Source organism: Aegilops tauschii, chromosome 2 (genome assembly GCF_002575655.3).
Source record: "Aegilops tauschii subsp. strangulata cultivar AL8/78 chromosome 2, Aet v6.0, whole genome shotgun sequence".
Taxonomy (NCBI): Eukaryota; Viridiplantae; Streptophyta; class Magnoliopsida; order Poales; family Poaceae; genus Aegilops; species Aegilops tauschii.
Genome location: NC_053036.3, coordinates 490,493,962 through 490,508,318, shown reverse-complemented (window position 1 = coordinate 490,508,318; position 14,357 = coordinate 490,493,962). Strand labels below are relative to the sequence as shown.

At 48.0% G+C, this 14,357-nt stretch overlaps 1 pseudogene; it reads left to right on the top strand.

The window, feature by feature from the left end:
• The first annotated feature begins 6,875 nt into the window (after positions 1-6,875).
• On the top strand, positions 6,876-11,583 carry LOC109752679 (asparaginyl endopeptidase Rep2-like; annotated as a pseudogene).
• The last annotated feature ends 2,774 nt before the right edge of the window (positions 11,584-14,357 follow it).

Genomic DNA, 14,357 nt, shown 5'->3' with positions numbered 1-14,357 from the left:
GTAGTGCTTCTTCAACCTCTGGTCTTCTTGCTCCAGCCGCCCAAAGCAGCGCCGGTCGTGCGGCATGCTCCTGCCTCCCGTGGCCGGCTGTGCTGCCGCAGAGGCCTCACCGCCCCTGCTATTCCCACCGCTGGCCAGGCCCTGCGGCGAAGGCAGCCTCACACTGCAGCCGAACCAGTGAACCCTCGTACTCCTCTCCGCGCGGGCTTCCACTGCCGCGTCTTCCCCGGCTCCGCGTCGTCCCCTTCCTAGGCCTCGCCGTCGTCCACCGCCATGGTGCTCTCCGCGCGGCGTGGTCAACGTGGTCAAGCAATGACTTCCATCGTAAGAGTACTGTACGTGGAGAGGCTGACAGCTGGGTCCACGGCCACAGCCCAGTTTTTTTGTGATTTGCCAAGTAAGTCGCTTTGTCAGGCCTGTTGGGCTGCAAATCTTTCAAGACGAGGAGAGCTTTCATTCGGCTGGCCGAGAAAATGGCCCATCAGTAATGAGAAATGGGTTGTACATTTTTAAAACACATCAAACCGGCAATTAGTTTCAAATATCTTTTTTTCATTTCAAGATTTTAAATTACATTAATTTTTATGCGTGGAGAATTTGTTGGATTTTACATTGATATACATTTATTTTTGAAATCAGTTTGAATGTGAGTCGAAATTTAGGGATTAAAAATAGTTCGGACCGCACCGAAATATGCAAAATTTCGTATAATTTTTTAACCGTGGCCACAATATGGGCTGTAATGCTAACAAAAAGAATATGGGCTCCAAAAAAACCTTAAGAATTAGCAAATGGGCTGTAAATTATTAGAAATAATGGCAGATGGGCTGTATGTTGTTTTCCACAGATTTGAGGCTTTCCTAAAAAAAGGTTGACGCACAAGCACTGACTGTTGGATGTCCATCCAACGGCCGTCGTGCTTCTTCAATCTCTGCTCTTCCTGCTCCAGCCGCTCAAACAAGCGCCGGCGGGACTGCCTGCTCCCTCCTCCCCGCAGCCGGCTGTGCTGCCGCGTAGGCCTCACCGCCCCACCGTACTCCCATCGCTGGCCTAGCCATCCCTCTACTCACCCACACCTGCTGTTATTCTTCGGCGACGGCAGACGAACCAGTAAACCCTCGTACAGTCGTACTCCCCTCCGTGTGGGAAACAACTGCCGAGTCTTCCCTGCCTCCGTGTCGTCCCCTTCCTAGGCCTCGCCGTCGTCCACCGCCGTGGTGCTCTCGGTGCGGCGTGGTCAATGTGGTCAACGAACGACTTCCATCGGAAGAGTACTGTGCGTGGAGACGCTGACAGCTGGGTCCACGGCCGCAGCAAGGAAGTGCCTCCTTATTACGCGCAAATTAATTATTCCTCCACCTGACAGCAGGGACCCACCGGACGGGCCACCGTATTTCGCAAAACAACGTTTCCCCTTGACTGCTGGGACCCACCAGCTACACCTTCACACGCAAGGAAGTGCCTCCGGGTAAAAAAACAAAAACGATTCGCCCCCCTGACTGCTGGGACCCACCAGCTACATCTTCGCACGCAAGGAAGTGCCTGACAGTCGGGACCCACCTGGTCGAAGCGTACGTAGCGTTGTCACTCTGGTCGCGAACGTGTACGTACATATATACTGGTGGATGTAGAGGCACGCACGTGTCGTAGTAGAGGCGCGCACGTAGCATGTACACGTACGTACAACGGCCAGGGTGCAAGAAAGAAAATACGGCCACGTATGTGTACATACGGGCGGGGTCTCGAACGCCTACTCGCGCATACATACGGCGAGGGCTCGTTGACATGGCTAGGTCGGAACGGAGAAACAGCGTCGTCGTCGTGTTCATGGGGAGGCAACGGAATGCGTCGTGTTCATGGGGAGGCAACGGAATGCGTCGTGTTCATCGGGAGGCAACGGAACGCGTGGGAGCCAACCGGCTGGGTCGGAACGGAATGTGTGGTCGTGTTCATCGGGAGGGCTTGGAACGGAACAGGCGATGGAAACGAGGCCTGGCGTACCGCAGAACGGAGGAAACGGCCTTGTGTTCGACCGGCCACGTTCGAAACGGGATCCTGTTCATCGGGAGGGGTCTGGCGTACCACAAAACGGACGAAATGGACCTCCTACAGTCGAAACGGGGGTCCTGTTGATCGGGAGGGGTGTGGCGTACCGCAAAACGGACGAAACGGACCTCCTACGGTCGAAATGGGGGTCCTGTTGATCGGGAGGGGTGTGGCATACCGCAAAACGGACGAAACAGACCTCCTACGGTCGAAACGGGGGTCCTGTTCATCGGGAGGGGTGTGGCGTACCGCAAAATGGGACTCCACGGGATACTGTTCATCTCCACCGTCGACCTCCTCCAGCCTCCACGGGCTCCTGTTCATCCAGCCTCCACCGCGCGCTACTCCACCGGCTACTGTTCAACCACCCCTCCACGGGCACCCCTCCACCATCTACTGTTCATCCAGCCCTCCACACCACGGGGTCCTGTTCAACCACCCTTCCACGGGCACCCCCCCCCCATCGTCTACTGTTCATCCAACCCTCCACACCACGGGGTCCTATTCATCCAGAGGCAACGCCACCGCTCACTGTTCATCCAACCCCCCCCCTCCCGCAACGCTCACTGTTCATCCCAGAGGCAGTATCGATCGGCTTCAGTTAGCAGCAGTAGCGAAGGAATCGCTAGATCGGGTTCAGTTAACAGCCATCGATCGATCGCTCGGGTTCAGTAACGCGTAGCCTGCAGTGCAATCGCTCGGGTTCAGTTAGAGCCCAACGCCTCGCTCGGGTTCAGTTAGAGCCAACGCCTCGCACACACGCGCGTACGTGTATGAGAGAAACGCGCATCGCTCGGCCCCCGACCTCCCACCGTAACCGGGAACCCCCTGAAATTTTCCTCGCCCTCGCTTCTACCATGGTTTTTTCCGTCATGGACGGCCCAAAGAATGTCATGCGGCTGCGTCTCCGGCCCGCCCAGGACGAAAAGCCCATTTTCTGTCATGATTTTTTGTCATAGAAGTAGGAGCCCACCACATCTATGATGATACCGGGTTTTGTCACGATTATCGTCATAGAAGTGTCATATGTATGACAGAAAAAATTCGTTCGGCCCAAAATGTCACGGATGTGTCTTTTTTTGTAGTGATTGGGAGGCAAAACAATAAGCCCCTATCTTTCTATGTGTCCGGTTGAAACGTTTTGCTCATGTCTATGAGGTGAGTGTTAGCAATCATAGAAGACTATATGATGGTTGAGTATGTGGGGCTCTTACTTAAACTCTGTTGAATAAGTTGAAGCAATTGCTTGGTGACTAAGGACATAGGTTGTTGAGTTTCAAGAGAGTTCATTGTTTGAACCTTAACATGTGAATTGGTTGCCATTATGACATGAGAAGTTTTATAAGAAAGAATTGTCGTTATGATGCTAGGAAAAGTGATTGAAATCACCATTGATCAAACTTATGCACTTTGCTAGCATTCACACTTCATAAATTATTTCTTTTATCATTTACCTACTCGAGGACGAGTAGGAATTAAGCTTGGGGGTGCTGATACGTCTCCAACGTATCTATAATTTATGAAGTATACATGCTGTTATATTATCATTCTTGGATGTTTTACAATCATTTTATAGCAACTTTATATTATTTTTTGGACTAACCTATTGACCCAGTGCCCAGTGCCAGTTGCTGTTTTTTTGCTTGTTTTTTACATCGCAGGAAATCAATACCATACGGAGTCCAAATGCAACGGAACTCCACGGAGATTTTCTATGGACCAGAAGGAACCCAATGGGCCAGAGCTGCACCTGGGGGGAGCCCAGAGGGGGGCACAACCCACCTGGGCGCGCCAGGCGCGCCCTGGTGGGTTGTGCCCACCTCGGTGGCCTCCCGCACCCGCTCTTTGCACTAATTCTGAAACCCTTCGGGGTTACCCTAGATCAAAAGTTCTGCCGCCGCAAGGCTCTGTAGCCACCGAAAACCAATCTAGACCCGTTTTGGCACCCTGCTAGAGGGGGGAATCATCTCCGGTGGCCATCTTCATCATCCCGGCGGCCACCACGATGAGGAGGGAGTAGTCCACCCTCAGGGCTGAGGGTTTGTACCAGTAGCTATGTGTTTAATCTCTCTCTCTCTCGTGATCTATATCATGGGCTTTGTTAATATAGTCGGATCATATGATGTTTCTACCCTCTATACTCTTGTTATGATGAATTGGATCTTTACCCTTTGAAGTTTTGTCTTGTCGGATTGAATATTCAGACATGAGAACACATGATATATGTCTTGCGGTATGAATACTTGAGGTGACAGTTGGGGTATCTTGTTGATTCACTTGACATATGTTATGGCATTCAACTCGCGGATCCCCGCGGTGATATTGGGGTAATCTATGCATAGGGGTTGATGCACGTTTTTCTCCGGTAGAAACTTCGGGGTCTCTTTGTAGTTCTTTGTGTGGATTGAGTATTATGAATATGAACTTGCTTTGGTGTTATTCTAGTACGAACTCTAGGATAGATCGAACGGAAAAAATAGCTTTGTGTTATTTTAGTACGAACTCTTGAATAGATTGAACGAAAAGAATAGCTTTGAGGTAATCTCGTAACCTACAAGCAATATCTATCTTTTGTTCCCCGCTAATAGGAACTCGGGAATGATTCTTTATTACACTTTGAGGGATAATCATATGATCCAACTATATTAGCACTGATGGGAGATTGCACTAGCGAAAGTACGGATCCCAGGCCTTGTTTTTAAGCATTGCAATATCGTTTTTGTGCCCGTTTACTATTTGCTACCTTGCTGTTTTTATTTATTCAGATTATAAAAATATATTTCTATCTTCAATATTACACTTTTATCATCATATCTTCGCCGAACTAGTGCACCTATACAATTTGCCATTGTATTGCGTGTGTTGGGGACACAAGAGATTTCTTGTATTTGGTTGCAAGATCGTTTGAGAGAGACCACCTTCATCCTACACCTCTCACGGATTGATAAATCTAGGTCATCCACTTGAGGGAAAATTGGTACTGTCCTACAAAACTCTGCGCTTGGAGGCCCAACACGTGTCTACAAGAATAAAGTTGCGTAGTAGACATCATGTAGCAATCAACGCCTTCTATAGTTGTTCCATCTGATGGTTTCAGTTGTTTTCCTTAGTTTCAAACATTTTTATAAAACATGAATAAATCTTGAACATTTTTGTAAAATACAAACATTATTTAAATTTTAGTTGTTTTTATAAATGAAAATAAAATTTGAAAACTTGAGTATTTTTCAAAATTTCCATTAATGTTTTCAAAAAACATTTTTTATAAATTCTGTAACAATTTTTGAAATTTTAATGTTTATGAATTTTTCAAGTTTTTAAAGGAGCATTTAAATTCCAAATAGTTTTTTGAAATATCCAAACATTTTCTGAATTTGTGAAAAAATGTTAAAACCATGACCATTGTTTGAAATTTTTAGTTTGTTGTGAAAACTAGAACTTTTTTAAAATTCGCATAGCTTTTTAAAAATGTGCAACAAATTTGGAAAATTTATAGCATTTTTTAACAAGGGAACTTTTCAAAGAGAAAAAAACGAAATAAAAAGAGTAAAAGAAACAATAGGAAAAGATAAAACGAGAAAAAAAAAACTGTCCAGAACCGGTGAGGAACCTTGTCGGACAATAGGATGCACTGTAGTAAGTTGCCCATTTACATCGTTGTTGTGCTTGATCTCTGTGATTGGTCGATTATACAGCGCAGTAAGTGTCATATAAGATTTGCGCCCTGAACATGTCAAAAATTAAACCTTGATTGCAGTTTGTTTAGAATTCAGAGTTTCGGCCATGGTGGAAGCACCTCTTAAGTTGACAGCAGAACTTACCATTCTGACCTAGTTGTCGTATCTCTGCTGATATTTTGGGCAACTGCGAAGCATTTGTAATAGAACCAGACAATACTTACATAGGTGAAGATAGTGTTTTATAAAGTTGCTCATGAGTTAGTGCTGAATGCTAGTAGAAGTTTGGTAGGTTTCTAGCTTATTTCTACCCAGACCAATGGATCGGAGTTAGTAGTAATCTTATGGCTTTAATGAAATAAATCTCTCTCTCTTGTGTGTCATTTTTTACAAAGATGCAATTCAGTTATTTGTCCAGATCAGACGAAGCAGCAGTCCTTTGGTGCCTCACTCCGCCCAACTTCTACTTCAGTAGAGACCTTGTACTGATGGAACATGTACTTGAAATTTAGTTTCTTAGCGGACAGGGACCCCCGCCGTGTCTCTCTCAGCTGAAGACAAACGGTAGAAGTCCGTGTCAGGGGCTGTTTGGATTGCATCCCTCACCTGCCGATCCAAAATTTTCGTCGTTAACCAGGCTTGGCGTCCCGTTTGGATTAGCTCCAAATTTTTGGTGCGCCCAGCCCACCCCAGCTCCTCTAGTTCACTTTGACGCCAAATCATTGGCAAATCTCAGGCGCCCAGATCCCGCGCCAAATATTTGGCTCGCCAACAGTGGCGAGAACCAAACAGTAGAATCCGAAAATTTTGATGGTGTTTTTGTGCAGCTCGTCGTTTCACGTTTTTAAAAGGAAGGTTCTTGGCTCGGTTCGGCTTTGGTTTTCTGCCTGGTGGCAGGGGAAGATTCATGTGGGGATTCGTCTGGGATTTTACCTGGTTGTTTTATGGCGAGGCGGCGTTTGTTCGCTAATTGCTGGTGTGTGCACGGGCGTGGTCCATGATTTTAGGAAAACTATTCTTTGCAACCGACTGATTTCGGCCGCGCGTAAGCCGCCGTCACCGCTTGCCACGTGCCCCTGGCCAGAGCGTCCACCACCAATCCTTATCCAAAGAGGAGCGCCCCTCCACCACGCATTCTTTTTCCATCCCAGCTCTTCCGCTTCCTCGCTCCGCGCATCGCGCGCATGGCTTCGCGCCTAGCTGCTCCACCGTCGCTCAAGGCCACTCCTCGTGCGTTGCAGCAAAGCTTACGGGCACCGGCGCTGATTCTCATCCCAGCCAGCCCGGCGCTGCAAAACAGGGGCCACCGCTGCTTTTCATCCCGCGACACCGGCGCTGCTTCTCACCCCGGCGACCGGCGCTGCAAAGCCAGGGGCTGCGTCCCCATGGGTCTCCCCACGGCGACCGAGCTGCAGTGCAGCACAAGCGACACTGCAAACCGCAGATATCGCCGGCGGCAGATGCTGCAACGCAACGTCGCCGTGGTGGTGACCACGGTGCTGCGCTCGCCGGTGGTGGCAGAAGCTGCAACACAACGTCGCCGTGGTGGTGACCACGGTGCTGCGCGCGCCGGTGACGTCAGAAGCTGCAACACAACGTCGCCGTGGTGAGGCGGTGGCGGCAGATGCTACAATGCAGCGTCGATTGTGATGGAGACCACGGCGCTGCACTTGCGCGATGGCGGAAGATGCTGCAATGCCATGTGAATCGTCGTGGTGACCACGGCACTGCAACTCGCATACCTCGTCGTCCTTCAACAGTGAACGTTGCAACCGAAGGATCCCGCCCGGGGATGCAATGGAGCACTGCCCGTGTCGTTGAAGCTGTGGTGGGGCTGCAATGGAGCGTCACCGAAGCTGCAATGGAGCTTCACCGGGCGTCGGGGCTGCAATGGAGCACTGCCGGTGTCGTTGAAGCTGTGGTGGGGCTGCAATGGTGTTTGACCGGGGCGTCATCGGTGTTGCGTTGAAGCTTTTTGCTGCGCACGGTGCTGTTGTGGAGCACTGGTGGCTCCTGGTGCTGGATGCAGTGGTCGCCGATGCTACAGTGAAACGGCGGCAGCGATGCCGCAAAGCGTCGTCGTGTGCATGCTGCAAGGCAGCGCCGCGGGAAGCATCGCCGGTGCGCCGCCATGTTGCTGGGGGTGCTTGGAGCAGGACCTTGGGCGCTATATGGTGGTGCCTGTGCTGCGCCTGCGCGAGGGGAGGCGTGCGTCCAGGGGAATTGCGATCCGCGGGACACGAAGTGAACGGCTATGATATGCACCATCAGACGGTTACGAAGGCGGCTTATAGCAGCGAGTTATCAGCCGGCTTACGCCTAGCATCGGCCATGATTTTATTTTTTTTGAAAGATCCAGCCGTAGCTGGTGATTTCATTAGCAGAGAGAAGGCGGGAAACAATTTTGATCAAGTGATCGATGGGGTGATATAGAGAAGGTACAGTTGGCCAGCCTAGTGGCTATGTTGGCATTGATAGAATGGGGATATCTCTCACGGCACATCCCCGAAGGGGTGCTCTATGCAGGCTTCTCCTGCGATCCTCCATTCCTTGGCTGGAAAGAGGTCACCACACACGAGACTACACCCATTTGACTAGGCTGTTTTCCGCCACAATTAGCAATACAACAGATAGAGCCACGTACTTCTATCGATGCAAATACACGCAAAAGAATATGCATGTTGACGGAGTCTAAGCCGTGGGATGTCCAAATCCATATCACTTTAGTACAAAAAATCATCAAAAAAGGACCACAGCTAGCTCGTTTATATCATTTTATTTATTCATTATAAAAGAAACTAGCTTGTTAGAGCATCTCTAACAGCTTACATATCTCTAGGGAGTGTGTAAGTCGTCGTTCACACGTAGCTATTAATGTGAAAACAATTTGAAATCAAGAGCCGAATCATTTTGAAAAGCAAACCATTAATGCAATTAATCTCTACTATTAGAGGGGTATATATGTACATCGTTGTTGTTTGCATGCAGCCATTAGTGCAAAATAATTTAAAAATCGATAGACGGATCAATTTGAAAATCAAGTCATTAATTCTATTAATCACGTTTAAATAGAACTCTTTTCACGCGGAATTAATTTGGAACCGACTCATTAATGCGATTCATTAGATGTAGGGATTTTTCCAACCTATTTTCCCCAATAGTATTCTTCACTCCCTACATGCCGCCGCGGCTATGAAATGACGCCCCAGCCCCAGCCGGTACGATCACACTTCACTCTCCGCCTTCTCTTCCTCTCTAGCACACACACATGATGAACTCGAGGTTTGCGATGGCTGCGTGGTGGCTTTGTGGATTCCTCCTGCTCCTAGCCGTGGCCGCGGCCGCTGCGGATGGGGCGAAGGGGAGCTCAGAGCCGCTGATCCGGCTGTCGACGGAGAATGGGCATGCCCCTACCCCGCGCCTCGCCCCGCCGCGTCGGCGGCGGAAGAAGGGGTGATGAAGTGGGCCGTGCTCGTCGCGGGCTCCTCCGGCTATGGCAACTACCGGCACCAGGTGAGAGTTCTCTCCTCAATGCAACTCGTATATCATTCACCATATGAAATTTTGTGTTCAGCGACTGTGTGTTGTTGTTGATGCACGGCACGACGTACAGGCCGATGTGTGCCACGCGTACCAGATCCTGAAGAAGGGAGGCCCCAAGGATGACAACATTGTGGTGTTTATGTACAATGACATCGCGGACAGCCCTGACAACCCAAGGCGTGGAGTCGTCATCAACCATCCTAAAGGCAAAGATGTTTACCATGGTGTTCCCAAAGTATTACTATTACCTAATTACTGGGTGTGTTCCCTTTTTAATTCAAATAAGGCCGACGATCAACTTAACATGCATTGCAGGACTACACTGGCGAGCAGGTTACTGCTAAGAACTTGTATGCGGTTCTCCTGGGGAACAAAACCGCGGTTACTGGAGGGAGTAGGAAGGAACAGCAAACCAAATGATCACATCTTCATCTACTACACGGATCATGGGTCTCCTGGTTCACTTGGTACATGCATACATAATCCCACATAAACGACCCCGTAGTTCAGCTGATTTGTTTTGTACTATATCTTAGCTATCCTTATCAAGCTTGTGTGCAGGTATGCCCGACGGACCAAATGTTTATGCTGACGACTTCATCAAAGTGTTGCGGCAAAAGCATGCTTCCAAAAGCTATTCGAAAATGGTATGTATCCTTTCTTTTCTTTTTCCCTTAAAATTTATATATTTTTTAATCCAAAACAGTATATGTACGCTTTGAGTCCCATCTCTAATGAGAATTACTACAATTTTGGCAGATCATATATGTTGAAGCGTGTGAAAGTGGTAGCATCTTTGAGGGTTTGTTGCCACAAGATCTTAATATTTATGTTACAACGGCAGCAAATGCGGTAGAAGGTAGCTGGGCAGCATACTGCCCTAGGATGGAAATGCCACCTCCACCTGAATATGATACATGTTTAGGTGACTTATACAGTGTTTCTTGGATGGAGGATAGGTAATAAGCATCAGCTGTAATATATGTACTAGTACAAGTTTGTATCAGTTGTCCACCACCATGACACTTGCTTGCTATTCTAAACCATTCGATCCTACTTAATTTGCAGTGAAACTCACAATCTAAAGAAGGAAACAATCAAGCAGCAGTACGAGGTAGTTAAAGCGAGAACGGCACCCCTGAATGAGTCCAGTATAGGTTCTCATGTCATGGAGTATGGTGACACGACATTCAAGGGTGACATGCTTTTCCTCTATCAAGGTTTCGATCCTGCAAAGTCATACATCCCAAACAGGCAGCGTTTGCCCAGCCTTAAGGGTGCAATCAATCAAAGAGACGCCGATATTCTTTTCATGTGGAACAAGGTAACAAAAATCCCACTTAGCATTTCTTGTCTAGATCCGGAGTACTAAGTTTCATGTGTTTTGTTTTGACTAATTTTTCTGCTAATCTATCTTCTCGCTTTCAGTATGAGAAGTTGAATGGGGGATCAGAAGAGAAGCAAAGGGCCCTCAGGGAGGTCAAAGAAACTGTTCTACACAGGAAGCATCTGGACAGCAGTATCGATTTCATCGGGAAGCTTGTCTTTGGATTCGACAAGGGGCCTTCAATGCTTGGGGCTGTTAGAGGCTCTGGCCAGCCATTAGTCGATGATTGGTATTGTCTGAAGACGATGGTGAGTGAAACAATTCCTTATTTGAATCCCATAGACATGCAACACCCTCCACTCTTTCTGTTTCCGATAGAACTTACTCTGCTGTACTGATGCCAACTGCCAGGTGCGAGTTTTTGAGTCCCAGTGCGGATCACTCACTTGGTATGGCATGAAACACATGAGGGCGTTCGCAAACATCTGCAACAATGGCGTCTCCAAGACCAAGATGAAGGAGGCAAGCATCAGCGCTTGTGACGGCTACGACTTGGGGAAGTGGAGCCCGTTGGTTCAAGGGCACAGCGCCTAATCCACTGCACTCAAGTACATGGGAGCAGTAGCAAATGCTCCGGAGGTTCCAAGACCTCTTATGGTGTACATACATGGTAGATGGTACATTGGTCTACATACAAGAAACAACCCAATAATGGCGCCCCTGTGGTGTTGGGTTAATCAGTAGTGTGTGGTCGTGCCTCTGAAAAATCAAATTTGACTGCGATTAATTGGAAGGCACTGATTATTATAACAAAAGTGTGTTAATGTCTTTGCATGACAGTGCCACCTTTTTGAGAATGCTTGACAGTGCCATCTGATTCGGTAATAGTAATAAACAGGTGAGCCATGATGACCCACAAGTGTAGGAGATCTATCGTAGTTCTTTTGATAAGTAAGAGTGTCGAACCCAACGAGGAGCAGAAGGAAATGATAAGCGGTTTCAGCAAGGTATTCTCTGCGAGTACTGAAATTATCGGTAACAGATAATTGTGTGATAAGATAATTCGTAACGGGTAACAAGTAACAAAAGTAACTAAGGTGCAGCAAGGTGGCCCAATCCTTTTGGTAGCAAAGGACAAGTCTGGACGAACTCTTATATAATGCAAAGCGCTCCGGAGGACACATGGGATTTACTGTCAAGCTAGTTTTCATCATGCTCATATGATTCACGTTTGGTACTTTGATAATTTGATATGTGGGTGGACCGGTGCTTGGGTGCTGTCCTTACTTGGACAAGCCTCCCACTTATGATTTACCCCTCTCGCAAGCATCCGCAATGTAACGCCCGGATAATTAAGCTACAGTAATCCTCCAATAATGATGCCACGTCACCACTGTTGCTGTTACTAATCTCGTTTGAATTCAAAGCGGTTCAAATTCAAATTTAAAATAAAGTCAAAAATAAAAGTTTTCAAAATATCAAATCTAAAATGTGCAAAGTGTGGTAAATAATTCATGAGTATTATTGGTGAAGAAACCACACTTTTATAAAACACTAAATGCTCCCAAATAAATAAAACAGTAGCAAAAACAATTAATTAAATGCATTTTATAATTTTTAAAATGTCAAACTATTTTTATTTGTGAGTAAAGCCTTTTGCGGTAGAGGGTTAAACTAAAACACTAATCTAGGTGTAGGTCTAATATTTTATTAAGCTAAAATAATCTGAGAATTAAGTAGGACAATTAAATAGAAAAGTTAAAAGAAAACTAAAAGGCAAAGCAAAGGAAATAAAACAAACCCCTGCTACCTTGGGCCTTAAGGCCCATCTACCTAGCAGGCTGGCCCAGACGCACGCTCCCTCCCCATCTCCCCTGTTCATGTTGTCGTGGACACCGGCAATTGCCGCCACGGCACAGGACGATGCCGTGGCGCCCATTCACCGCTTCCCCCTCGCCTATATCTCCATCGGGCTGAAACCCTAGCCGACCCCTCCTTATTCCCCTTCCCCTCGTCTCCATCGCCAGATCCGCACCACCGACACCGCTCTCCGCCGTTGTCGTGCGCCCGCATCGCCGGCCATCTCGCCCTACCACATCCAGCATGTGCCCTGACGACTAGAACCGCATCCGTCCGCTTTGCCGTCATCCTCTACATCGACTAGTGCCACTCGTTGGAGCTCCTCACTGTTGCAGCGCTGGATCGAAGCTTCTTCCTCCTCGGGTCCCCGACGAACCACGACGATGCCGACCACCTCTGCTGTTCCTACGCCACTCGACGGGCCTCCTTGTGCCTCCTCGGTGAGCACCGCATCCAAATTCCCCCTCCTACTCTTCGATTTGACACCGTAGGATGCTGCGACCGCCATGCGCAAAGCTCCGCGTGTTGGAAATATGCCCTAGAGGCAATAATAAAATGGTTATTATTGTATTTCCTTGTTCATGATAATTGTCTGTTGTTCATGCTATAATTGTATTAATTGGAAACCGTAATACATGTGTGAATACATAGACCACAACATGTCCCTAGTAAGCCTCTAGTTGACTAGCTCGTTGATCAATAGATGGTTATGGTTTCCTGACCATGGACATTGGATGTCATTGATAACGGGATCACATCATTAGGAGAATGATGTGATGGACAAGACCCAATCCTAAGCATAGCACAAGATCGTGTAGTTCGTTTGCTAGAGCTTTTCTAATGTCAAGTATCATTTCCTTAGACCATGAGATTGTGCAACTCCCGGATACCGTAGGAATGCTTTGGGTGTACCAAACGTCACAACGTAACTGGGTGGCTATAAAGGTGCACTACAGGTATCTCTGAAAGTGTCTGTTGGGTTGGCACGAATCGAGACTGGGATTTGTCACTCCGTATGACGGAGAGGTATCTCTGGGCCCACTCGGTAATGCATCATCATAATGAGCTCAATGTGACTAAGGAGTTAGCCACGGGATCATGCGTTACGGTATGAGTAAAGTGACTTGCCGGTAACGAGATTGAACAAGGTATTGGGATACCGACGATCGAATCTCGGGCAAGTAACGTACCGATTAACAAAGGGAATTGTATACGGGATTGATTGAATCCTCGACATCGTGGTTCATCCGATGAGATCATCGTGGAACATGTGGGAGCCAACATGGGTATCCAGATCCCGCTGTTGGTTATTGACCGGAGAGTCGTCTCGGTCATGTCTGCATGTCTCCCGAACCCGTAGGGTCTACACACTTAAGGTTCGGTGATGCTAGAGTTGTAGAGATATTAGTATGCGGTTAACCGAAAGTTGTTCGGAGTCCCGGATGAGATCCCAGACGTCACGAGAAGTTCCGGAATGGTCCGGAGGTAAAGATTTATATATGGGAAGTCCTATTTTGGCCACCGGAAAATGTTCGGGATTTTTCGGTATTGTACCGGGAAGGTTCTAGAAGGTTCCGAAGTGGGGCCCACCTGCATGGGGGGACCCACATGAACGTGGGTAGTGGGGGCAAGGCCCCACACCCCTGGTCAAGGCGCACCAAGATCCCACCTTAGAAGGAATAAGATCATATCCCGAAGGGATAAGATCAAGATCCCTAAAAAGGGGGGATAACAATCGGTGGGGAAGGGAAATGATGGGATTTCTTTCCTCCACCTTTGCCAACGCCCCAATGGACTTGGAGGGCAAGAAACCAGCCCCCTCCACCCCTACATATAGTGGGGAGGCGCATGGGAGCAGCACCCCAAGCCCTGGCGCCTCCCTCCCTCCCGTGACACCTCTTCCT